The following is a 27540-nucleotide window of genomic DNA, read 5'->3' as shown; positions in this document are numbered from 1 at the left end:
GATGCACCCATTCCCTTTGTTTGGTTTTCTAGCTGGTCAACCCCGCATCAGTTCTGTGACTGCAACAACAGAAGAAACACCGTTTCAGGATTACTGTTGATGTGCCTTCTCCTCTTATAATTAAGCAGCATTTAGTACATGCTAGTGTGCTGCTGTGACAAAAAAAATGAAAGGGACGTAAGCAGCTGTTCCCCTCTCTCCGCAGTGCCTCAGTTCCAAAGTAAGTTTAACAATATGCCATCAAGTTGATTCCAGTGTTTTGATGACCCTTCCCAGCATCTTGTAGGTACATTGTGCTTTGAAGTGGTTTACTGGTTACTCCTTCTGGGGCTGTTTTGCGACTATGCTATTTGCCCACAGCTACATGGGCTGGCTTTTCTTCTGGCAGGCTCAGTGGGGAACCAAATTGTGGTGCTCCAAACCACTAAGCTATCAAATAATTAGGGTTGCACTGAATTCTGATGTTTGGGTTTGGTAGAGCCCAGAAGAAGCCTGTTCCTTGGGTTCCATAAGAACTGTATCTCCTCATGTAAGACAGGGGTTTTCTGTAAAAGCATCTGCGTCTGCAAAGAGTCTGATCTGTCCCCTCCATCTTTTGTTCTTTTGGAGAGGGAGAAGTAAGACAGCCACTATTGTGACTAGTGAGTGGTGGGGCCGCTAGGGAAGACGTCAGGCTGATGCTGGTCAAATTACATTGGCTATCAGTTGCTGCCGGGGCCCAATTCAAAGTGCTTGTTTTGATGTATAAAGCCCTAAATGGCTTGGGCCCTGGATACCTGAAGGGCTGCCTCCTTCCATATGAACCTACCCAGCAATTAAGTTCTAGCCAGGGGGCCCTCCTAAAAAAGCCGTCCCTCAAGGAGGTGAGAGGGATGGCTTGTAGACAAAGGGCCTTTTTGGCAGCTGCCCCTAGACTATGGAATACCATCCCGAGGGAGATTCTTCTGGCACCGATGTTGATGACATTTCGTCTCCAGGTCAAAACCTTCCTGTTCCAGGTTTTTTAACTGAAATAATATCAGCTATGGGTCCTGATGGCAATTCTTAGAGCATTGTATTTTTAATTGTATTTAATTGTTTTATCTTTTTATTTAATTCAAATTGTTGTAGGCCTCCCAGAGACCTTTGGGTAGTGTGGGTGGCATATAAGTGAAGCAAACAAACAAGGAAGCAAGCAAATAATGATTGCCACAGTGAGTTCTGTCTACTGATGTGCTTCCTTCTGCATTTTTTTTTCTTGTAGTGTTTTGGACAGCAAAGCAGATCAAAGCCACCATGAGGAGACATCAGAACTTCCATATCAACATAATTCCTTTCCTAGCAGTGATACTGCCAGGTTGAGTGTGAGCCCAGGGCAAAATGGTATTTGAAATGGTGCAGCCATCCTGTTTACCTCACTCTCTTGCTTCTTCTCCCACTAGGCTGCTCTGGTTTTTTTCCCTACTGCCATCCTAGTCACCCCTTCTTAAACAATTAGTAGAAGAGGAAGGATCAAGTTGATCCCTTTTCCTTTTAAAAACCAAAACAAAACACAACAGAAGGGGCATTATCTTTATTTTTGCATTACTTGTTTACTCTATGTCCTAGTTCATCCTTCCTCCAATCCCAGTCTCTCCCTCTGTGAGCCTGTTAAGATTCTGTCCCTCCGTCCTCATAGGTATGCTTGGTTTGGGATGTGGGAGAGGGCCTTTAATGATCCCATGCTCTGGAACTCCTTCTTATGGGAAACCAGGCTGGCTCCATCATTTCTGTCCTTCCACAAGCAGGTGAAGATCTTTCTCTTCAGGCAGGCTTTTCCTTAGTGACAGACTGACTGGGAAAGTTTTTTAAATTAGATAGTTTGCCTTTTGTTGCTTATAATCTGTTTTAGTAATGCTTTAACTAACAAGTGCAGCTGTCATCATTGCTGCCTCTATGCAACTCATTTCAAGTAAACTTAACACTGTCAGCAAAGACCTTGGCTCTTCATGAAGACATGAGACCTCAGCCTTTCTACCCAGGAAACCTGGATTCGAATCTTGGCTCAGGCATGGAACATCAATGGGCAAGCGGAATTGGTAAAACCACTCCATAAAAAATCTTACTTATATTGAAAACTCTATTCGGGTTACTATAAATTGGTTCCAACTTGACAGCACCTAAGAACAAGAGGGCAGAGCAGCTCCTGTAGAAAAAAAGATCTCAGACCCTTGCCAAAAACATTTTTGGATTTTATTAGGGAATGCCTGACACCTGGTGGCTGCTGATGTTACTACACATATAGGTTGGTTGTTAATTGGCTGCAATCCAATAATGCAATAAAAAAAGAGACAAAGAACAAAATAGTCCTGAAAAACCAGAATTCCCTTAGTATACATATCAAACTTCAGTTGCCTACATTTAATGATCTTGGTGCTAGTCCATAGACAACTAGAAAGGTGAATGTTTGTCTTCCTGGCTCCCTCAACTCTTTGTTTTCTTTATTTAGATTTGTCTCAACACCAAATGTTCATTATCTCTCAAAAATCAATCCTTTTATGGAAATGTCTTGCTACCCTGTGTTCACAAGTTGCATTTGTTAGATGCTTTACCATGTAAAGCCAGATTCTTGTCAGCTGGAATTCCGGCATTTGTCATTGTCTATAGGTGGCACAACGGTGAATGTTTAGGCACCGATCTTTCACTCGGGGCACTGGGACCTGTTAGATTGTCTTCAGGCTGAAGAGCAGCAGGTTCTCATGCAGAATAGTTAAAATAGAAAAGTACACAGGGAAAGAGCTTGTGAGTCTACAGAGCGCTGTTCACTATAGTGTGAAAGCATGAAAGCAAATTCCTAGATGAATACAGATGTGAATATCTAATGGAGAGTGGTGGCTCTCAAACAGCCTACCAGCTGTTACAAAAAACAATTGTGCTATAATGGAACTGCTGATTTGGGGTGGAATTTGACAGCAAGCTTCAGGAGTGGGTGGGAAATCCTCATTCTTTGGAAATGGAAATCTTGGAAGCAGGCTAAGCTATGCAAAATGGGATAATCTAGTTTGTGACTTTGTGGCTCAGGGCAGAATTTGGATTTGTTTGTTTTGGCACAAAATGTACAAAACCCAGCATATGTTCAAAAATATCTAATGACAACATTTGTTGGTGTTCATGATTCAGTGTCAGTTTATACTCATCTTAAAATAAATGATAATTACTGCATTGGCCTTTGATAATTCCTGAACAGCAGTAATTGCAGATGTGGTAACTAAGAAGTTAGTTTGTATATATTAAAGACAGGCCTAACAGCTATGGTCCTAGGGCTTTAATCAAGACCATAACCATATGTAACTAACCATGAGAACTTGAAATAATTACATTTGTTGTTGTTGTTGTTGTTGTTGTTGTTGTTTTACAGTGATTCTCAGAATCTCCCGGATGACAGACACTTTTCCAACCTATAATCATATTGTGAAGTTGTGTCACAGTTGTTATAATTAAAGGTAATAGCCCACCATTTTAAAATGCTGTCACATTATCTTTGAGAAGACAAGAAAATGGCTGAGCATGAAAAATAAAAAAATATTTATTTATATATGATTACTGATCTTTCTCTGCAGCATTCATCAGAGTCCATTCCGAAAGTTATCTGAGTCTTTTCCCCCTATAAATCAGACCTCCATGCCATACTGTTTTGCACATGTTGTTTCTTTTTTGATCCATCGGCTCTGGGGAAGTGATGAGACACATGTCTAAATTTGCACATAGACCTCATATGCTGCCACCTTATTCAGTCATTTGCTTCAATTCTGTGACACTCTTTTACAGGGAAGGCTAAAAGTCTGAAGCACAGAGACTTCATTATTCATTTTGCTCCCTCTCTGATTTACACGCTGGTTCATCTAGGTCCATTATCTTTCTGTTGTCTTTCACCAGCAAGCAAATACATTTTTCTTAGTGTTTTTCACTTTTTTCTTTTTCTGTTGTGATTTAATTGAGGTTCATTTTTGAACTATAGTTTGTTATGGGCACATTTAAAACATTATAAATTAAACAACCAATCAATCTGATCCAGCAGGACTTTTTTTTAAAATGTTCTTATCCCAAAGCAGCTGGGCCAGTCCTATCACTGGGCAAAGTGAAATGGTATTTGATGCACAGGAGTGATGAGATGTTAGAGGAGAAAACATGGTTGTTATGCAATGTCCCTGCACCTCTCAGGTACTTTGCTGTCTTCAGGTATCGTGAAAAAAGTTGTCCCATTGTCAGCGTGAAACAAGATTGAGGTATCACTTTTGTCAACTTCTGAATTAGGAGGAGTACTTCACCTTGTACCTCAAACATCAACATGTCTTGGGCAATCCTACAAAATGTTCAGGGAGGAAAACATTTTGCTCCCTCACACAGAGTAGAAAACCAGCCCCTTCCCATTAAGGCACATAACACCTTTTAGCTGACCATTTTATTTTAGAGGGAGAGTTAGAAAACCTTCAAGCATCTCTCACTATTTTGAATTGAAGAAAAATGTAATATCAATATAAAACAATATAGGATCCTTTTATGGTAGTCGAAATCTGAGATAGCCATCTAGTCTAATGGTCAAGCTGGCCCTAGAAGAATAACAAATGTTAATATACCACAAACAGCTGAAACAGTCAAAAATCTCATAGATATTGGAAATCCAGCCCTGGGTATGAATACTTCTGGAAATGGGTTAGATAATGTTATATGTGAATTATGAGTGGCTAGAGTTTATGTAGGCTGGATTCTGAGATGGAAGAAAGCACACCAAAGCTATGACAGTGTTGCATGCATTCCCTTCAAATGTACACCATGGATCTATTTCCATAGGTCAGTTTCATTGTGTGAGCCATCCTTTACAAGAGGAAAAAAAAACTAGTTTGTAAAATACATCTTTTCCTGAGAGACTGAGTGAAAATGCAGAGAAAGGGAGAGAGACATGCTTGAGTAAAGATGTCCCGCATTCAGATGTTACACATAATTTGTCGTGGGCTTATGATTATTCCTCTTTGAATGCTCACTGAAATAACTTGTATACTGAGATGTTGATAACATTGTCTGCAATTTAAAAAAAGCCCTTACCAGAATTATTTTCACAAACCAGCTCCCCTTTTTTTTCTTTGGACACTACCAATTATCTTTGCATCAGCCATGGAAACACATTGCTTACTGCAATGGAAAACTGAGCATAACTATATGCATGTACATTATATTAAAACCAATTGCTAATTGTGATTTGTTAATCATCTAAATTGCTGCAATTAGGTGTGAAATTCCTAAGGAGGTAGCTTGATTGCAATTATATACCTTTTGTTAATTATATTATTATAAAAGATTATTAAGTAACACTGGCAGAGTACTTGATGAAAAAACAACAACAAATATGGAATAATAGCAGTACTCACGGTAAATTTCCTTCTCATGTATATTGTCCAGGATTTGGGATGCAAAAATCTGTCAGTTTCCTCTTAGGTTGTGATTACACTGGTAAAAGAACTGTTTTTTGAAAAGCATTTATGTTCACATGAATCAACATTTAAAAGAATGCCCATGAGAGAAACAGATGAATCAGTGCTGCTTTTGCAAGTCTCTGTAAGGACATTTTTTTTATTAATTATTTAGCCAACAAAAGGAATTTAAAGAAGTCATGAGAAATTAAAGGATGAAAGTACAAATAAGGGAGGTACCCTATTGTACTGACAAGAAGATTGAGGGAGTAGGCCTAGGTAAGAATGAAGGAACTTAATGGGTCAGTTAGAATGACCGCAGGGAGGTTAGGAAAAGGGAACATACACCAAATAAGGACAGAAATAAATAAGAATCTGGGGTCTAGGTAAAGAGGGGAGTGGGAGATGAAAACAAAGGTGGGACTTCCTGTGATTGGTTTAGGCGCATGGGATAGGCTGTACACCTTGAAGTACCTGACCAATGGGGAAACAAGGGAGGGACAATGCGGCTGGGAGTAGGGGATAAATAGCATGCTACCTGTATTGATGGGTGTGCCTACCCAGCTAGGACACCTGCTTTTGCAAAAGTGCTTTTAATAAAAGAGTGCTGCTTGTATTCGTGATTGTCTGGTTACTGCAGATAAGTAACAAGGTGTGAGCATTTCTCACATCCATTATACAAATACAAGACCAGATTACTTTGCCAGGGAAGTGTGCTTTATAGGTAGAACATGAGATGAAATACTGTTCTGCTAGAGGGTTGTTTAAAATAGTATGTGTGTGAAACTTGATTTATTTTATTCATTTCTGCATATGTACACCCCTGTCGCTACAAATTGTTTCTTGGGGTAACCAGCTAGGGGTGATGGGAGAGGCTTCAGGAAGGAAGGAGGGAGGGAAGGTATCCTGGCAAGGATGTTTCTAAAAAGCTTGGCTTTTTATGTCGCTTTAAAAATGCTTTTGCTGGTCTCTGGGAAGTAGATAGAAGGGGAGGACTGGATCATCAGGCAGCTGCAATGGGAAAAGGGAAGCCAAGCATTTTCCCGGGCTCCTCAGGCCAGAGGAATGTGAGCACACATGTGCAAGCCTCTCTCTGTGTGTATCTCTTGCTCTCTGTGTGAGAGAGGCATGCTGAAGGGAGAGCTAGAAGGAGAAAAAGGTGGGGAGAGAAGCACATCCCAACCAGAATATGCCCTAGGACACACCTCATTTATTATTTAGGTCTTATTTTGTAGGGAAACTGCACATTTTAGTCATGCACTAAAAAAATCCAATTCTTTGTAAATGTACACAGGTTTCATGTCCATTTTTTACTTGTGATGCACTGAAATTGCCCATATTTCTGAGGCAAGATCAAGGCCCTAAGTGGCTTGGTTCCAAGCTATTTGGAAGACCATCTTTCTCTTTATGAGCCTGCCTAGGTGTTAAGATCACCAGGGGAGGCCTTTCTCTCAGTCCCAGCACCCTCACAATTGTGTTTGGTTGTGGCACGGGAGAGGGCCTTCTCTGTTGCTGCTCCCAAGGTGTAGAATTCCCTCCCACAGGAGGCCAGGCTGAACCCCTCTTTGCTTACTTTTTTTTAGGCAAACAAAGACTTTTCTCTTCAGGAAGACTTTTTCTCAGTGACTGGCTGCCTAAGAATTAAGCTGCTGCTTTTTGTTTATTTGTTTGTTTTTTCCTGTACCTTCCCAATTTTTATGTTGTTTGTTTTTAATATTGTAAGCTGTGTTGAGTACTCTTGGGGAGATAGGTGAGGTGCAAATATTTTAAATAAACAAATAAACAATAATAAATACATGAGTGCTCTTCACCATGTTGCCCATTTCAGGAGTTGTGAAATGATTAGGTTTCTCAGGAAATGCAAATAAACTGTAATGATTTTAGGACAACAGATGGAAAAATATCACAGAAGGGACCCCATAAGTCATTGAGTCTAACCTGCAGGAAATCTTCAGCTAAAGCATCCCTGACAAATGGTCATCCCAGTAGTCTTTGCTTATAAGACTGAATTGAAGGAAAATCTACCATCTTCTGACGAAGTTCACTGACTGCATTGTTGAACAGTTCTTATTATAAGTATGATCTCCATAAAGTTTAAAATCTCCTCTCTACTAATTCGAACCCATTAGCTGAAATTGCACCTTTTGGAGCTTGCTCCAAAACAAATCCTCCCATCTTTCCTGTGACAGTCCTTCAAATATTTGAAGGTGACTCCTATATTATTTCCTATAGTCTTCCTTCTCTGGATTAAACATGCCCAGTTCTGTGCACCACTGCTCTCAGTGCTTGGTTTCTAGATATTTGCTACAAGAATTGCTGCTGATTGTATCTGGGTGATGTGCAACTGCTTGTGTGTAAATAAGAGTAGAATTTCTGCCATCCATGCTGAAATTATGTTTGACCACGGTCCCACAAATTTCACTGGGAGTAATAGGCAAATACTGTACTATTATTGTTACTAATATTTCATTTGGAATTTTACTGTTGCAGATAAGGGCATTGCTTGAATATTATTCTCTGGATATTTTTCTGAATTTTTCAATAATGTGATGGTAACACCAATGCTAATGTGTTAATAATGAACAACATACTGAAATTCTTTCCTGGTTGCAGTAACCATAATAATCACATCCTGATGCCCAAGCAAAGTAAGAAGTAATGCAAAATTTTTCAAGGATATGTTCCAAGCACTCAGCTCACCCATGTCATGGCTAACGGGAAACTATAGGGGGAACATGGACTTAGTTTATATAACTGAACTCTGCAAATCAATGTGAATAGTAGGTGAGCAAAAGGGCTAGAGGCACCCAAAATGACCACTCAGTCATGTTCTGGAGAATTCCAGCTGAATATAACAAATATTTGCAAGGAAATGTGCCTTCTGCACAAATTTTCATCTGATGTTTGACTTTTGCTGCCCCTACATCCTGGGAGAAAGACATAAGATATCCAAATGCATTTAGCTTTAAGATTATAATTTTACTAGTTTAAATGGGAGGTGCCATAGCATACATTCTGCCCCTGTTCTGGTGGTCTTTTGACAAGAGTTAAAAGCATTTTAGACAAATCTTTTGGCTTGCCAGGCTGATCTGTTTTATCTTCTGCTGGTGTGTTCTTTTATATTTGGCCATTATAATAAACTGTGGGGTTTTTTGTTTGCTTTATTTATCAGCTGTTATTTGATATAGAGATGGGAGAGATATTCCTAGGTTACATTTGAATACAAACAATTCTGTTTTGACGTTTTGAACTAATGTGCAAATCAAAATCCAGTTATCTTTTGAAATTCACACTTCTCTCATTTTTACTATTTACCTCATCAGTCCAAAACTGTTAACAAAATATCTGGCTCCAAGCATCTGCTAGGCCAAGGTTGGCAGGCCAACAACATCCTTGAGGTTTCAGGACCAAAATCTAAGGCCAGAGGCCAAAACTTTGCACAGTGATGTTGCAAAGTTTTGACCTGAGAAAGCTCTGACCTTTCTGCTAATATTCACACTAGCTGGGTCACACACTCCTCACTCAGTTACAGGCACTATTCAGGCAACTATTAACATCTTTTAATACCTAAAATCCTAGCTGCCACTATATAGTGCCACCAGGAAAGGTGTTAACCTGAAAGAACTACCACCTCCAAAATGCAAATCCAAATATTTTCAGATATGTTCCTTCTATACTGTCCCAGCCTGAGGCTCCCTTGCCTCAAGTTAGTATCTTAGACAATTCAGCTTAGTGAAAGGCTTTCTTAAGCTGGGACTCCATGGTCAAATACTATAGGACTTGGTCTGCTTATAAAATGAGTGAATTCAAAGTATTTGTTTTTTACTGACCACATGATGCAAAGGCCAGTTCAAATTGGTCCAGATCTTTTTGCTCCTAATGTGGCTTTTTTGAATCTCCCACTGAGGAGGAACTGATTGGTTCAAAATTGGGAAAGGAGTATGACAAGGCTGTATATTGTCTCCCTGCTTATTTAACTTATATGCAGAATATATCATGCGGAAGGCTGGACTGAAGGAATCCCAAGCCGGAATTAAGATTGCCGGAAGAAACATCAACAACCTCCGATATGCAGATGATACCACTCTGATGGCAGAAAGTGAGGAGGAATTAACGAACCTCTTAATGAGGGTGAAAGAGGAGAGTGCAAAAAACGGTCTGAAACTCAACATCAAAAAAACTAAGATCATGGCCACTGGTCCCATCACCTCCTGGGAAATAGAAGGGGAAGATATGGAGGCAGTGTCAGATTTTATCTTCCTGGGCTCCATGATCACTGCAGATAGAGACAGCAGCCATGAAATTAAAAGACGCCTGCTTCTTGGGAGGAAAGCGATGACAAATCTTGACAGCATCTTAAAAAGCAGAGACATCACCTTGCCAACAAAAGTCCGAATTGTCAAAACTATGGTTTTCCCTGTCGTGATGTATGGAAGTGAGAGCTGGACCATAAAGAAAGCAGACCGCCGAAGAATTGATGCCTTTGAATTGTGGTGCTGGAGGAGGCTCTTGAGAATCCCCTGGACTGCAAGGAGAACAAACCTATCAATTCTAAAGGAAATCAACCCTGAGTGCTCACTGGAAGGACAGATCCTGAAGCTGAGGCTCCAGTACTTTGGCCATCTCATGAGAAGAGAAGATTCCTTGGAAAAAACCTTGATGTTAGGAAAGTGTGACGGCAAGAGGAGAAGGGGACGACCGAGGATGAGATGGCTGGACAGTGTCTGCGAAGCAACCAACATGAAACTGACAGACCTCCGGGAGGCAGTGGAAGATAGGAGGGCCTGGCGTGCTCTGGTCCATGGGGTCACAAAGAGTCGGACACGACTAAATGACTAAAACGAAACGACTGAGGAGGGTTATGTTTTTTCAAGCAGGAATGATTTTAAAGGACTTTTTCTTATATGGTTAGTTATGATAAGTTCTTGTTAAATATTAAGAAAATGAAATAGGATAAAATAATGAGCTTCTTCATAAATTCTCAGACGAGCCAACATAGGGGCAGGAGAGAATATTTCTTGGATTTCATTGTTATCGAAAGGGATCAATTCACAACATTCTGGGCTAATATTCAGGCCAGAGCACAGTTTCTTCAGACTGTGAACTCTCCACATTTTATGAGACAGTATTGGCTCAAATATTGCCTACGAAAAATGTACACAGGTGTTGTGTGCATGTATTTGGATATTACAGGCAATTATTTGCAAAATATGTGTGTTATAGAGACAGCCATGCAGGATTCCTGGCACTGTAACCCCTGGGTAACTTTCTCCATCTCTGGTTGTATTAGGGGAAAATGTGCATGTATGTGGAAATGTTGGACAGAACAGATTAACAATTGAAAAAATGTGAAATGGACTAGAAACAGACTGCTTCACCCTCCCCTATGTACCGGAGAAATACCCTTGGCCCATGATAAAACAGAGGTGGTGCTAAAATTTTCTATTCAGATCCCCAAAGGGCACTCACTTTGTCATATGCTGCTGGCTATAGGATAGTACTGCTGTCTTAAAATGCCAAAAATTACATAAATCTACAATTGTAAACCAAAGCTTGGGCTGTTACTACTCTAATGGGATTGATCTGCAAAAGCTTGTGTTAGAATTTAGTTGTTAGTCTTTAAGGTTCCAGAATGCTTTCATTTCTTGAGATTTTATTTTGGTCTGATGTTTTTGAAATTACTTGCCTTATTCATTACTTCTAGATAGACTGGTTGACATCATCATTGCCAGACTGGCTGACATCATCATTGCCCTATCCAGAAACGCATTTTGGTGTTGTGATGTCATGTGAAGCATGCCAGGAAAATACAAAGAAACACTCTCCACCTAGGAGTGGCTAATCCTAATAGTGTATTTTGAACATATGAAAATACAGAAGAGTAAAAAACACACCATTTCCCATTCTGTTTATCATTTGTAAGAGAATGACAAAAAATTGGGGGGGGGGGGAATCTGTCGAAATGCATCTAAAAATGTCTTAGAAGCCCCATTAAAAGTAACTTCTCAATGCAATTAAATATGCTGGTTACTGCACTAAAAAAGTAACTTCATTGCAGCTTATCCTTTTGCTTTAGAAATGTAACTTAATTACACCCCAGTTATTCAGAAAGGTAGTTAGCTGCACATTATTTCAGAGCTCTGATTTAAAGTGAGTACTGGTGTCACGTCTTTTGCTTGTCAAGGATAAGGACATGCCACCGGTTCCTCTTCAGCAGGTGGGAGAACTCCATCCAGCCCTTCTACCTTGGTCTGCTCCCAAAAAGTAATTAATGCTATCACAATTGAAAATATGTAGCATATTCAGGAGGATATTTATACACAGGAAGTGATGATTGGGGGAGCTCGACTCATATAGTGGTATTTATAGTGTCATATTTCACACCACTTATTTTCCAAAATAAGCTTCTTTCATGTCATCCAAAATACTCTGCTAGCCCACTCAGATGTGAATCAGATGTTGCACCACCCACTAAGTAAAAAACCAGATTTATATAAATAACACAGATAGTATAAATGCTCATCTCTCAATGTTTTACCTTGAAAGTGAGTAGAATTTCTGTTGCTATTGGTTTTAAGGAATTCTATAATTTTTTTGTGCTCATGGTTCATGGCATGAGCAGGTAGGTGGTGACTTGCGCTGTCATTTTCAGATGGAGTACACACACACCTCAACTCACAAGCTACTGATAATTTTAGCTTTTATTTACCCTACCTCTTAAATGTTACTATATCAGGTGAAAAAATAAAAGATAAAAAAATTAAGAAGATAAAAAAGTTGTGGCACCTTAAAGACTGAATGTTACATTTTAGGGTAAGCTTTCATGGACCAGTCCACTTCCTCAGACATAAGAGTGGAAGTGCATGGTAACTATTTATACATGGCCCCAAATTGGAGACTCTTAAATGTTAATGGCAAAACATCAGATCCCTTTGACATCCGAAGCAGGGCTGTGTCCTCGCGCCGACCCTGTTTGGGATCTTTTTTGCTGTCATGCTGAAGCAGGCCTTTGGAACTGCAACAGAAGGTGTCTATCTCTGGACTAGATCAGATGGAAAGCTCTTCAATCTCTCTAGATTGAGAGCAAAGACCAAAGTCCAACTGAAATGCATGCGGGACTTCCTCTTCGCTGATGATGCAGCCATTGTTGCCCACTCTGCTGAAGACCTCCAACAACACATGAATCATTTTAGCAAGGCCTGCCAAGATTTTGGACTAACAATCAGCCTGAAGTCATGGGCCAGGGTGTGGACTCACCTCCCTCTATTACTATCTCCACGCAAGAATTAGAGGTTGTTCATGACTTTGTGTACCTTGGCTCAACAATCTCTGACACTCTCTACCTAGATGTCAAGCTGGATAAATGCATTGGCAAAGCAGCTACCATGTTCTCTATACTCACAAAGAATGGCTTAATAAGAAGCTGACAGCATACACCAAGATCCAGGTCTATAGAGCCTGTGTCCTGAGCACACTCCTGTATTGCAGTGAGTCCTGGACCCTTTGTGCATGGCAGGAGAGGAAGCTGAACATGTTCCATATGCGTTGTCTCCAACACATTTTTGATATCATCTGGCAGGACAAAATCCCAAATAGAGTAGTCCTAGAACAAGCTGGAATTTTTAGTATGTATACATTGCTGAAACAGCGACATCTACATTGGCTTGGAAACGTCGTGAGAATGGCTGATGGTCGGATTCCAAAAGATCTCCTGTATAGAGAATTAGTGCAGGGAAATCGCCCCAGAGAGAGACCACAGCTGCGATATCTGCAAGTGGGATCTGAAGGCCTTAGGCATCTTAGGACAGATGGGAAACCTTGACATCTGACCGTTCAGCCTGGAGGCAGGCAGTGCATCATGGCCTCTCCCAATTTGTACAGCAGGCAGAGGGATTGCCACTCTCAAATTGGCCTTCTCAGCCACACTAGACGCCGTTCCAAGACCCCCATACAGAGCACATTACCATAGAGACTGAAGGATGCCTACTAGATGCTGTTATGGCAGTTGAGCTGCTTAAAGCAGTGCCTGCTGATAAAGTTACTTCCTGCCAAACTGTAATAAAATGTTATAGCATATTAGCATCCTCAGCTTCTACGCCTTTAAAAAGGGATTTTTGAGAGCTGTGTCTCAGAGACAGAAATGGGTTAGATGACCCAAACACCTGATGTAGTGTGTGGCATCTTTGTTTCATATGGGCCATGGATGGTATCATTCCATCAGAGGTCTACAGATTGCTTCTGCAGCTTCAGAGTGGGTCAGTGTGTATCCAAGCCTTACTCAAACATGTTGCTTGGAACCATGAAGGCTATATGTTGCACAGATGTGATAATGCACATAAACTAGGATGACCAGGTGTTCTACTTTATAAAAGGGAGTCCTCTAGATAAAGGACTATCAGATGACAGTCTTCCAGTTTAGGATCTCCCAGTCTAAGTCTAGTATCAAAAGCATTTGGAGAGCAAACTTAGAAGGTACACAGATCAACCAATTTGTCCTCCATTCTATGATGAAATATACTGTATTTCAAGATAAAGTAGAGCAGTTTTAAATAAATGTATGTTCATCTAAATGAGCACATGCAAATATGTCACCTTCTTTTCTAGTGAGGCACTTCCTCTTGAATATCCACCAAAATTTCCACAAATGTAAGTCTGAAGCAAACAATGAACCTAGCTGCTAGATGTCATGCTGAACCTTCTGACACAGGTTTGACTGAGGGTTGATGGAATTCTTGGCCATTGGGTCGGTCCTTCCTACAACAATCCTGTGTTTCCATTTGGCTTATGCTGTGGTAATGGGGAGCAGTTAGGAAGTCATGGCAGAATTTCCCAGTTTCTCAGTTTCCTGAGTATGCAATATAATGTCATTCTAAGGCATCTTAGGACATTTTAATCAGTGGTTTTACCCATTCACTCAGCCAGTGGAGAAGGCACTGGCAGTTGTCTTACACTACACTTTTGCGTCTTACGTCTACTGATTTCATGGATTCTTAAAGACTGAGGCTGCTTAAGACCTTCACATAAACTAGAACAAAAACAGAGTGCATTGAATGCAATTCTGCCATACAGATCATTAGCAGTTACATGCTTTCAGATTGGTACACCTGACACTGTGTGCCTGATTTCTGTTAACTCTAGTTTTGCAGGCAGCACAGCATTAACAGAGGCCTACAGAATATTTTCACCTAAATGCTACATTCATGTTCATCAACTGAGCAGAAAGACTTGGTGCAAAGGTGTGCCACAAGGAGCAAGTTGTGTTTTTTTCCCTGCAGAAGTTATCAACATAATTGAATTGCCAGGTCTGCCAATTATGATGCCTTGTGTATCCATGTGACAGCATGTAATGGCTAAAGAAGACTTGTGTGGCTAAAGAAGACTTGTGTAACTGTGATGTGTTGTGTATGTTCCCCTTGGATGCCACCATAACAGTCAGAAGACTCTTGATCTCCTTTGAGATACAGAAATTAAGCAAGGTTAGTACTTGGATGGGAGATCCACAGGGAATATGAAGAATCTTCACACAGGGTGAGGAAAGAATTCTGCCTGAAAATCTGGAGAGCTGCTGTCAGTCAGAGTATACATTACTGGGCCAGATGAACCAAGAGTCTAAGCCAGCCTTGGGCAGCATCCTCTCTGCTTACAACCTGTATTTTATTACTGTTACTTTAAGAGATTTTATGATGTGCACAGCGACCTTGATATCATTTGGTAGTTTTAAATTCCTTATTCAATGTGTGTACAATGACAGTTTGGTTTTACCCTCTTGTTCCTATGTTGTACTATTCTCAATAAGAAAAGCTCTTTGTTTATATCTTTATTTTTGGGCCTTGCAGGCATTGCATAAGCAACATATATTTGAAACATATTCCTTTTCTGATCAAGATGAGGGAAAACTGTTCTTTTCTCTAAAAGTCCAATATTCTCTTTTTGCACACACTCCTTCAGATTAAGATGGTTTAATAGGATTACGTTGATTTCACAAAAAGAACTGGATTTAGAGGGTTTTCTCTGTCATCTCATCAATAACAGAAGTTTACAAAGCAAGCTGTCTCCTGTGCTCCACAATGACATTTTGTAAATGCACAGTCGTGAATTGTGACAATATTATTGTTTAGTTCCAAGGCATCTCTAAAGAAAATTGTTCTTTAGTAATGCCCTATATTTCAGCCAAGCTAAGCCTGGTGCCAATTTGGAGCTTGCTTTTCCATCAGATATTGATTCAACACTTCAACACTTCTGTTGTGTACTTTTTTTTTTTAACATTTAAGCTTCATAACCTCAGTATGCTTTAGAGGCCTTTTTCAGGAACAGCGGTGGCAGGTCTACCATATACATCCACAGAATAACAGGAGTACCAAGAGAGAAACCTCAAAAGGAAACTCAGCTCTGTTAAGCATGCAAGGACTTTGACTCCTCACCCCATCTGGCCTTCATGCTTCTGATCTACAAAATATAGCATGGAATCTAATGAAAAGGATCTCTCTTTCAAAATTCACACTTGACCTAGAAATATTTTTCAGATAACAGTGATGTGCATATCTCCTGACTTTCCTGTGCTAGAGAACACATTAAAAAAGGAACTGAAAGGAATGAACTGTAAGGATGATAAAATGAATGGCAGAAATATCAATCACACATTTTAATTTAAAGTTTCCAGCATTGCAAGACTTTAATTTAGAATGAATATTGAACTCTCTCTTTCTTTTTTTATAAACTGGACAGAGTGACTTTATTTATTTATTTTCCTCACAAGTTTTAAAAATCAGCTAAAACCACAAGAAATCATGACACTCAAAAACAATTAAACATGCAACAATGTTATATCAATTAGTTAAAACTGTTAAAAACACCTTAAAACACACATAAATAACAATAGTGTCTACATAATAAAAGCTGATTTCAAGGTACTGCTTTTTTAAGTGATTCAGTCTCTAATGCTGTGAACGAATTCTTTTTCTAAAGTGTAGCCTATTTTTTGTTTTTCAAAATGAATACAGATCTCACCCACTGAAAATGTGAAGTATAAATAAAGATACATCCTGGGATTACAGAGTCCATAGACTCCCATGTCCCAGTAAGTTCTCTCTCTGTGTATGTGTCTGTACATATAAAAGTGAAGGACAGGTATTGCCTCCCATTGCCACAGGTCTCAAGGATTCTGTGCAGAATGACATCAGAGCTAGCTTGCTTTTTCCAGAACCACCTGCTGCCCTAATCGGTTAACACATATTATTTTCTAGGTTACCCTACCTAATAGTAGAGCCAGCCATGCTTAAAGAGGTGCTTAAGGCAATGTACAATAAAAATGTTAATACGTACTTCACGTTTTTCACATGAGGTCCATGAAGCAGAGAAACAAAATTTATAGAACAGAATACATAAGTAACATTAATTAACACTGATGAGCAGAAAGATGTTCAAGACTGTACACCATAAATCATGAAGGAAGCACTACCATCCATTTCCATCCAAACAATGTAGAAGTCAGTCTCAACTTTGTTAAGAGGAAATGTGACAATCAGGAACTACACATCATGGGTTCTATTCACTGCACTTACAAAGAGTACGTCTAGCCATGGCACCATACATGCTTTTGGCAACTGTGTGAATGTTTTCTCTTCAAAATAAATAACAAGTCCTGGGAGGACTTAAGAAGGGCTTTGACTTTTTCCCAATTGTTGTCTCAATTTGGTTTCCCTTTATGCCTCCTATTTAATCTCTTAGGAAGCAACCATTCACACAACTGTTAATTGTGCAAAGAGCATCACGTCTCATTTGGCCCTAAATAAAATCTTCTGTTGTAACAACAGGAAGACCACTTGAGCATCAACAAAAGGACAATGTATAATATTAATTGTTAATGGGCAGTTTCCAAAAGGATGAGAATGCTCTTCTTCTCTACAGCGGTTTATCTTTAAATTGGACTGGGCAGTCCGTCAGACAGAGGATGATTTCTACCACATGACAGCTCTTCAAATTGAGAACAGTCCTCTGTAAAGTAGGAGATGGTGAGAAAGAAGAATTCTTGATCAAGCACGCCAGATACATAAAACAAGTATATAGCTGTGGGAAGCCATTAGCAAAAAATAGCACCTTATTGCAGTTCTCCATGCCCATCTATATCTAAAATGAAAGAAGGCACAGAATAGATTGAGTTAATTAGGGTTACACTGCACAGAGCAAGATCTCTTGGATTATTTACTCCATTAGTTCCACCGGGATTAGGCCACAAAATCTTAACTATGATGGGGAACTCAGACTTTGCTCTAGGATGTTCAAATTTAGAGATGAGTTGACTGGACGGTGTCAGGAAAGTAAGTGACAACATCTCTTGGCACTATTCACTTTCAGGGGAGCATTGACGCCAGTGGCCCCAACTCTCCCATTACTTAAGGCAAGAAGCAAAATACTACCTCTTAAGAGAGACACAGAGAGACGGAGAGAATTTATGCTTTCAAAAAACAAAAAGAGAACTCCATGGCACCATGTCTATCTTCTGTCCTACCAAACCAGGATAAAGACTGGTGCAGGTGTGGTATACAAACCCAAGATGGTGAAGACTGCAGCAGTACCAATACTGCAAGGTGGCTCCATTCTCCCAAGAAAGAAGAGGAGGAGCATTAGGACAGAGTGGGTGGGAGGTGATGCTCCTTGCCATCAAAATTGCTAGTTATATCTCTGTTTGCCCATAAATAACTTTGAATAAGATGGAGTCAAGCTATTTCCATGAAGCTCACACTTGGTTCTTAGCTTTTTGCACAGAGCACAATGCCAATCTCTCTCTTCATTGTGTCAAAGCTCTTCTATTCCTGTAATATGAGGTACCTTCCTTTGCCTCACCCTCTAGTTCTTTTTCTCTGTACTACCTAAGAATATTACAGCCTCCACACAGGATATTTTTACTTGACGTGACATGTCTTTAACAATAGCATCCCAAAACCATTTTAGTCTGTGTTCAAAATGACTGAAACTGCAATGATTCACAGGATCTTCTACTGGCCTGGAGACAGATAAAATATAAAAGGAAGGTTTTGGGCCCATTATTAAATTTCACCACAAGCCTGCTCTCACAACAGAGGTGTCAGATGCATACCAGCCTGTCAGTATTGCTCTTTTCCACTTGATCTCTCATTCTGTATTGCAGCTTCCCTTTCCTGTCCATTCAGGCCTCCTCCATTTCAGTCTCTGAGAACTGTGAATAGGTGGAGGGAGAAACTCCTACCATCTGAAGAGCATTAGGACCAGAGCAGAGGAGTGTTTTGTCAAGTGGAAAATAAGGTATAATTGCGAGAACACATGAACATGAGAAAAATGTGTGTGGCATTCACCTTCGTGGCACCTGCATGTTTTGCTCTCACAAAGGCTAATGTCACGTTTACCTCTCGCTGCCACCAGTGGATTACCTCAAACCACAATATAAATGACGTTTGTCAGAACACTTGAGAATACAAACAGAACTTATTTATTGAAGTGAATCAGATTTAATAAGAACAGATGATCTTCAGATAATCATTGTACACAAGCAAATCTTTAACAGTTCTCTCAGTACATAATTTTCTCTTGCAAAATCATTACCACCTTCTCTACCTATTTTCTTATCTAGTCTTATCACTCTGTATCTGTTCCCTCTCCCTCTCTCTCTCTGACTAACCAGCCCTTATCTCTCTTTCTCTCTGATTCCAACTCTATCTGTATCTCTGACTCCGCCTTCCTCTGCCAAGCCTTATATAGCAGTTGACTCCGCCCCTCCAGTCCTCTCATAGGCTCATGCAAATTAGATCATGACTATGAGTGGCATGAGTGACATGGGGTGATTGTCACAATGTGCATCATTGGGGTTAACTCTGGAATGTGAACAATGGCTCCCTTTGCATATCCCTTTGGAGTCACACACACCAAAGTAAATCATATTGCTGAAGAGAAAACATTGTAAGAACCTGAAAGATGCTGTAGCGGAAGCCAAAAGATGACGTAATTCCTGCATGTCAATCAGAAGATAGAGCAGGAGGGGCGGAGCCAGAATGACAGTTAAGACAGCTGGAAGAGACAGTTAGAGAGAGTTGGAATAAGACAGGGATAGAGAGAAGTAGGGACAAGAAGTTATTGAGAGAGTGTTAGGGTTTAGGAATAGATTAGAGGGGTTAGGAAAGAGAATTGAACACTTTACATCATACTGAACAAGAAGGAATGAACGCATAAGCATAATATGAATAATACCAGTGATTCAAACATGATTTAATAGAAGTGAACACCTGAAACAGTTATATTTGATTCTCCTGATAATTTTTGTTCTTTAATAAAAGAAAGGTTGATCAAAACCCCGATTCCTAAGTTCTTTGAGTAGCTCCTAAGTGTGTGGGAATTGTATTGGTATTAAGAGAATACCTGATGGCAGCGAAAAGGGCGTGTTCACCTTTGTGGAGCCCAAAGATATAAAGGGCGCAAAGGGGGATCACCACAGATGCATTCTTCTGAACATATGTTTTGGCCCATAGTTAGGCAGTCTTAGCAGGAAATAGAGAAGGTGAACAGAAGGAGGAGATGGAGAAGAAAAAGACCTTGCCAATGAGTGAATAAGACAGTAAGCAGGAAGGCTTGATTGTAAATATAGGCATGAACCTGCACAGAGGTTCGTACAGTTTTGTACACATGGCATCACATGTGCCATGTGATCCCTTGCCTTGCCTCCCTGGCTGGATCCCCCACTCATCAGTTGGCACACCCTCCTCTCTTCCTCCTTTTCAGCTGTTCAACCAGTTTCTCGCAGGAGCACGGGCTTGCTTACCCTGTCTTCTTAGTTGATCACCCATTCAGACAAGGAGACAGGACAGGCAAACCCATGCTCCTGCCAGGGGCTGGTTGAAAGGAAAATGCAGCACCTGTGGTACCATTTATGTGAACCAACATGAACCTCCAAACTGAGATTTTTGCCCATCTCTAATGGGTTGACATACTTCTTTGGCATTTCTGTTGTAAAAGTTAGTTCATTGACTATACTGGCTGGGGCTTCTGGAACCTGAATAGCACAATACTGGAGGTCTAAAGGTTCCCCAGCTAGTGGTAGAATGTTTTAGAATGTAGACAAAGAGGTAGCTGAATCATTCTGACTGTTCTTGCAAAAGCTTAGTTTCTAGACACCTTCTTTTCTGTGAAAGAGGTCCACTGTTTTTCTTTTGCTGACTACAGGGCCTATTTCCACTAGAGTCTCAAGCATTGGTTCTTCAGATATTTTGGACTTCCATAAATTCTAGTAAAGGAGGTCAGTACTTGGGGATCCAGAAATGGAAGTCCAAACCATTTGGCAAACCCAAATTTGGAAACCTTTGCATTGGTCTCCATCAGCAGGAAGGACTTGTTTCAAAAGTGGTTCAGTGTCTATGAGAAATGGCTGGAGAAAAATCTCCCAGAATAATTATCTTTTACTCCTTTACCGTTAAAAAAAGAAAGAAAGGATTGTTGGCTTTCTCATAGTGTTCCACACCCACCATGATTTGCCAGCACATAAACAAGTGCACCTGCATTTTGTCAGCCCTCTATAATTTTTTAAAAATAAACCACATGCTTTTCTCCCTTGGCAGCTGACAACCTGCATATTTTGGGCCACTGGATATAGGCCTCCCCTTCCTTTCCCTTTTGTTGCAGAAATGAAACCATGGGCAGATTTGAAAACAAAAAAACAAAAACAAAAAACAAAAACAATCAGGCTTCCTTTGATAGACTTGTTTCAGAAAGCATGCCAGACTCTGTATTGATCTGATGAGAGCAAACCAAAGAGTTTGTGGCTTCTTTTCAAGTGGTTAGTTCCTTCAAGTGAAAACAGCATGGAATCCTATAATAACAACAAAGCAGAAGATATTTTGTAATATAATAACTCTATCTATATGGTTGAAGGGGAACAGTTTTTTTTCCTGGCTCCCCACGGTAATAATGAAGAAAGGCAGGTTGAGGTGCCTCAGGTAATTATTTAACCATTGTAAATATTTATGAAGTGGCACATACTCTATACAACTTAAAAGTGGAGATAACAATTGTAACATTCATCATCTCATTCCATACTGACTAAAAATGATCAATCTTTTCCAGAAGAAAAGATCATTAATCCGAAAGATGTCTTTGGCTAAGAGGATAGGCCTGATAGTATGACAAAAATAAAAATAAAAACTCACACAAAGAAAATGGTTGCTGAGCTATGTTTAAGTATGCTGCTCTATTGCCATCACCAAATTCTTCCAAATTAGACAAATCCCACACCAGTGGAACAGCCTGGATTTCAGATCGAGACTTTTGGGAAACCTGTGCTTACTGAGTGTTATGAGGACCCCTGGGGACAAAAAGTGTGAAGCACTTGTATTTTTGAAGTTGTCTTTCAGTATCCAAAATCCTAACTGTGGAGGGGACACAGGGATGTCTTCACCTCCTTCATCCCCTGACTTTCCCATGTCAAACCAGAAGGTCTAAACAGAAGTTGCCTCCATGTTCAGCTGAATGCTCCATGTGCTAGGGGACCCTGGATGTTAAGATTCCTGGCTGCAAAAAGGATTGTAGTTATAATCCTCTTCAAGGTGAATGTAGTTAAACCATCTTCATAATGCTACACTATTAGTATGGGGAGGCTGAGAGAAGGGAAGGGGGGGGAAATCTAGAATCTGCTGTTATGTTCTAAAACATTGCTCGTATTTGTCCTTCCACTTTCTGTCATGTACAATATTTTCCACTTTTAAACCCATGAGTGTCATGAAATGTTTGGTGTAGTAATTTCAGAAATCCACCAAAATGCATTCTGTCTCTTGAGAGATGCTGTGTTCATGATTCCACAGTTATGACCATGCATTCATTTCGTGACTAGCCCAATGTTTAGATTATGCTCTAAAACACACATTTAACATACAACTACTGAGTGAGGATTAGCTCCAGGCTTAGTCATACTTAAGAGTAGGCCCACTGAATTCTTGTATTTTAATAAAGCAATGAAGTCCTATTATTTTTCAGGGAATGAATAATCCTGGATCTTGCTAAGCATATGCACATGCCTTGTGTGTGTGAGAAAAGGATGAAGAAAGGAGGGAGCCTAAATACGGAGCTGCTGTTATTAGTATCTTCTGACTCAAACACAGCTTTGATATATTACCTTTTTGGAGTACAACTGCCAGAATGCCCCAGCCAGTGTTGCCATGGAGAATTCTGGGGAATGTAGTTGAAAAGTAGCATTTCTGAGCTCTAGAACTGAACATAAAAGCTTAGCCATCTCTCATTCTCCAGTGATTGCATGTGATAACATTTTAATAACCCCAAACCTACATAAGTTATTTACCATTTTAGATGCAAAGGATAAAATTCAGTGTTTCCCACATGTTCCCTCCTTCCAAAATTAATAACACAGCAGCCTTACTTACATGGGAGGAATTCCCACTAGCTTGTTCATGTTCAAAGGCTTCTACTTGTCTCTTACTCCAAGGGACATTGCTTGATACAACTGAGAAGAGAAGATATCAGTTGAAATTCAAACAAGTGTGATTTTCCCTGCGTGTGTGATTTATTATGCATTCAGTGTTTACTAGTAGGGTCATGCAAGCAGATTTTGTAGCATGGCGTGCTTTAGTGACTCAGCTGTGATTTCCTTCCGAATACTTCATGGCATTCTTCCTCTTTCTCTCTCTTAACTTTTCTGTTTCACTCTCAAAACAGTTAGCATCCTGTGGCCAGTGAGGATGCTCAGTCCTCTTTAATTTGTCTGTTTGGCACTACACAATTGTTTGTCTTAAAAAATAAAAACCTTTTAAAGACCCTGGGGTGCTCCAAGCATCTTGATCCCCACCCCTGCTTGCCTGGATGATGTATTTTGGTTATAAAAGTGATGGCACTCATCCTTAAACTCTAGAAAAAGAGGAAATAACGACGACACAGGTTGCTGTTGGGTTTTAGTTACTTCTCATTGCTTGACCAAGTCATCACCAGTGCAAGGGAACAAATTGATGTGTTCGCAATGAAAACATTCTCCTTGCTAATAACTCAGATGAATATTTGGTAGGGAAGGGTCAGATATAAACAGGTAAATTTAAAATTGAAAGCATTACAGTATGCACAGCTCCTTTTTTCTTTTGTTTTTTTCTTTTGCAAATTGTTCAGAATGGGATGGAGGGAACAATCAACCCTTTAGGGAAAGAGAAGTTGATGTAAATCAGACTATTATTAGCAGGTGTTATGTTCAGTGGTTCCATGTGTACTTGGCAGGCATCCAAAAAAATAGCAAGGCGAGGTCACCTGTATTCCACTGGGACTTAGCAGCATTCTCTCTCTACCCCCGCACCATATGTACAGTACATATGGGTGAGAAATCAGTGTACCAGTGATATCCAGCTCTGGATCTAATTTCCATCCAACCTGAGACCTACAGTCACACTTCCCGGAGCTGTATCCAGAATTAATGGAAGTGTCACAGATCTGGGTGCCAGGTACATCCTGTCATCAGTGCAGGTCAAGCACTTGAGACTATAGACATCCATATCAATATTTATCACAGCAGGGACAAGGGAGGTAAAGTGCCTCTCCAGACATTGTGGGACTCTGGTTCCCATTATTTCTCACCTTTGTCTATACTATTGAGGGCTGATGGAAACTGCTGTCTATTAACACCTGAAGGGCCACAAAGTCCCTGCTCCTGCATTACATGTACAGCTCCTCTGCTTGTTAGACAGGCTCAGATCTTTCTTTTCTTTTCTGCTCTCTTGAACACACTGTCCCTTAGAAAGAGATATAAATGATGCAGGTAAACAAAAGAAGCAAGCAGTTCATGACTGCAGACCTTAAAATAGCATTCGCCAACCTCCGCCCAACCCTTGCAATCAGCATGACCACTGGATGTGCTGACTACAAATGAAAGGAGTCATAGTTCCATAGATTGAGAGAATGAGTGTGTGCTGGTGAAGGAAGCATGCCTAAAGAGTGAGCTTGAAATAATTCTTTTCATATAGGGACAGGTGAGCCAGCATGGTATAGTGGATGGAATGTCAAACCAGGACTCAGAAGACCTGAGTTCAAATCCCTGCCTGGCCATGGGAATTCAGGAGGGGGATGGCAATGATAAATTACACTTTGAATAGCTCACATTCCTTTTTTTTTTAACCCTATTGGGTCACCATATGTTGGAAACCACATGACTGCTAAATAGGCGTCCTTCAGTCTCAAGAGACTATGGTAACATGCTCTATATGGAGGACTCGGAATAGTGTCTAGTGTTTCGACGTATGTATCATCTCCAGGGCACAAAGCCTGGGTAAAATAATATGGAGGATACGCTGTTACCCAAGCAGCAATTCCCCCCTCTCCCTGTGGCTGAAATAGTCCAATGGAAAGGCAAGAGCCAATACAACTGGTTCCAGTGACATCGCAGGAGTTGCCAGAACAACACGAACTGCTTCCGGGACTCCGGCTCCGGATTTTGCCTTGAGGTTGACTCCTGAAGCCTTTTCCATCAGTGGATATAGCCATAAGGCAGTGGAGGTTTGGAATCTGAGTTTTCCTTCTCCTAGATGGGCTGCCTTCCAAGGCTGATGAGCCCCACCTACCCAGTCTACTCCCTCACGGCATGGATGACAATGGCGGCACCTCAGTGGGGGTTTGAAGTCAGAGTTTTTCTTCTCCTAGATGAGTTGCCTCCCAAGGCTGATGAGCCCCACCTACCCAACCTGCTCCCCCATGACTGTACATAACAGCAATAGGGTCCAATGAATCAAAGCTGACCAATTTCTTTCCAGAATAGATGATTTGAGATTTCTTTTAATACTTTGTCCATCCAATCCTGGGCACTGGATCATTTGAAGGAATCATGTATTCAATTCAGATTCCATGCACATTTTTTCAGCCAGCTAGTAAAATATGATCAAGTGCTCTTCTGTCCCTAGGCCAAATAATGGGAGTATGGTCTACACTTAGATGTCCTAAACAATCCTGATGTGGTCGGTTCCTTCTAGGTTCCAAGTGTCCTCTTTTTAGCTTGAATCCTGCTGACCCTCATCTACCTGTGCTTGCTACTGGGAAGAAGAACAGATACCAATAACGGCACTCCCCTGATGAGATACTATGGCTTCTGTAGAGGTAATTTTAAAATCCTGTTTTCACTTTGCGCACCTGTTAATATTCCAAGTGGCCTAAAAAGCACCATTTCAGGTTGCTGATGTTTTGGTCCAAAACACATTTGGGAATGCTGTGATACAAAAGGCATTTATTTTCACGAGGTTACAGAACCGTAGCATGGCAGGTATACTGCTGAGATGAAAAGTGCCTCTATAGAAGTGCAGTATAAGGAGAACCCTAAGGAAAGTATGTGTCCACAGAGTTGTTTTCTGCTTCTGCTCTGATGGCCACAGAGTTAAGAGCATAGCAGATGACTGTAAGGAAATGTAAATTGTTTGTGAGGCTCTGTTACAGAAGCAGTGGCATATGAGGAGAAAAGGGAGAGAGAGGAAGAGAGAAGTGGAAAGAACAAGAAATATTTTCCCATTAGGTAACAGCAACCGTACATCACACACATCCTGCTGGAAAGTTATGTCTGGAAGGTAATAACGGCATGAGAATCCTATAATAGATAAATCAAAAGTAGTAACTGGGGAGATACAAAAGACACCCAATATCTTCCCTGCTGGTAAAGTTGTTGGAGGGGCAGGAGATCAGTTTAGTCATGGGTTGTTGTGAGGAAATTGCTCTTGTTTGATGTTCCACAAGCAGTTCATGCAGTTTCCTAGGAAACATCCTTTCCTACTTAAAACCTAATTCTCTTGCATTGCTGGATCACATGAGTCACCCTGCCTGACTTTTCCTTCACCTATTAAAATATCCTCGGCAGGTATCTGCTGAAATCCACTCAGTCGCATAGATTTATTAGCTCTGATAGCCTGATTCTTATTAACTTTTAACCCTAGCCCCCAATAATCTGAAGAGGTTTTGTTTTTCAAAGACAGAGTGGGGAGGTGATCAGTAGGACTGGTAAAACAGATTAAATCTTTTATCCCCTAGAAAGAACAGCAGGTATTCCCATATGGTGCAACATTATCTTTAATATTTGTATGAATGCAAGTAACAGGCTGATGGCATGCGTGTGAATCATTCCCCACGGACAAGAGAAAACAGTATGTATTTCCCCTCCATGGCATCACTGAAAAAATAATTTGCTTTGCAGAGCAAAGGAGAGGCAAAGCAGATTTTGAAGGGAGCAATTTCTGCCTTGAATCCGTCATCTATTAGCCTTTCTTGACATTTCTGTTACTTTCCTCCTTTCTCCGAGTTAAATGGCCCAGGGCTTCAAGCCCCTTGATGTGTCCCCTCACTTTCCCTTAGACTTTTCCACCCAATGAAAGGTGTATGTTTTTATTGGAAGGTGGAATTTAAGTCTATGGATGTGCGTGCAGAGTGTTCTAGCCCTGTGGTAATGTATCAAGCTCTCCAGGGGCTTTTTCCTATTCTCCTCTTTCCTTGGCATTATGACAACAGAGTTGAACTGCTGAGCATGTAGCTGAGTATTGTTTTAATTTAGCTGTAAAATAGGTGCCTTGGTCTGAGGTGAAATCAGTTGTCGGGCAGGGGTTTCTACTGCCAAATTGCCAACATCTGACAGAGTGATGATGAACCTGGCAGCAAGAGTGGTGATGGTACAGCTGACATGGATAGCAAAAACATATATGGCATATTATGCCCACATTTGTCTTCCTTAAATTGTTCTTGACCTCCAGTGTTTATTTTATTCATTTGTACTTCTTAGTAATATTTATATCCTGCATTTGCTCCAGTGAGATCAAGATAGTATCCATGGTTCTCTCCTCCCACCCCCTTTATTATTACAACAACCTTTTGAGTTGAAATAGAAAGAGATGACCTCAAGGTCACCTGGTAAGTTTCATGACTGAACTGGGATTTGAATTCAGATTTCCCATATGCCAGGCCAACAATGCAGCCGCTAGATCCCACTGTGTGCCAAAGAGGTGATGGCTTCTCATTGCTCTCCTGAAGAAGCCTGACCTCCTTCTGATCAAGGCATTATTAGATTTTACAAATCTAATAGTATCCTCCTCATTTGTCTGAATTCCTGGGATCCCTGCTGATCAATTCAAGAGGGTGT

At 40.5% G+C, this 27540-nt stretch overlaps 1 long non-coding RNA gene across 2 annotated transcripts in view; it reads left to right on the top strand.

The window, feature by feature from the left end:
* LOC140708043 (uncharacterized) overlaps positions 1 to 26780 on the top strand; it is a 43818-nt gene extending 17038 nt beyond the window's left edge. For both annotated transcript variants that reach the window (XR_013537405.1, XR_013537403.1), the window contains one exon: positions 1244 to 26780. This is a non-coding gene — a long non-coding RNA (uncharacterized LOC140708043). The remainder of the gene's footprint in view (positions 1 to 1243) is intronic.
* Positions 26781 to 27540: the final 760 nt, after the last annotated feature.

The sequence above is a fragment of the Pogona vitticeps genome, chromosome 6 (assembly GCF_051106095.1).
Source record: "Pogona vitticeps strain Pit_001003342236 chromosome 6, PviZW2.1, whole genome shotgun sequence".
Lineage (NCBI taxonomy): Eukaryota > Metazoa > Chordata > Lepidosauria > Squamata > Agamidae > Pogona > Pogona vitticeps.
The sequence above is the reverse complement of the archived record's forward strand: the minus strand, read 5'-3'. Positions and strand labels throughout refer to the sequence as shown.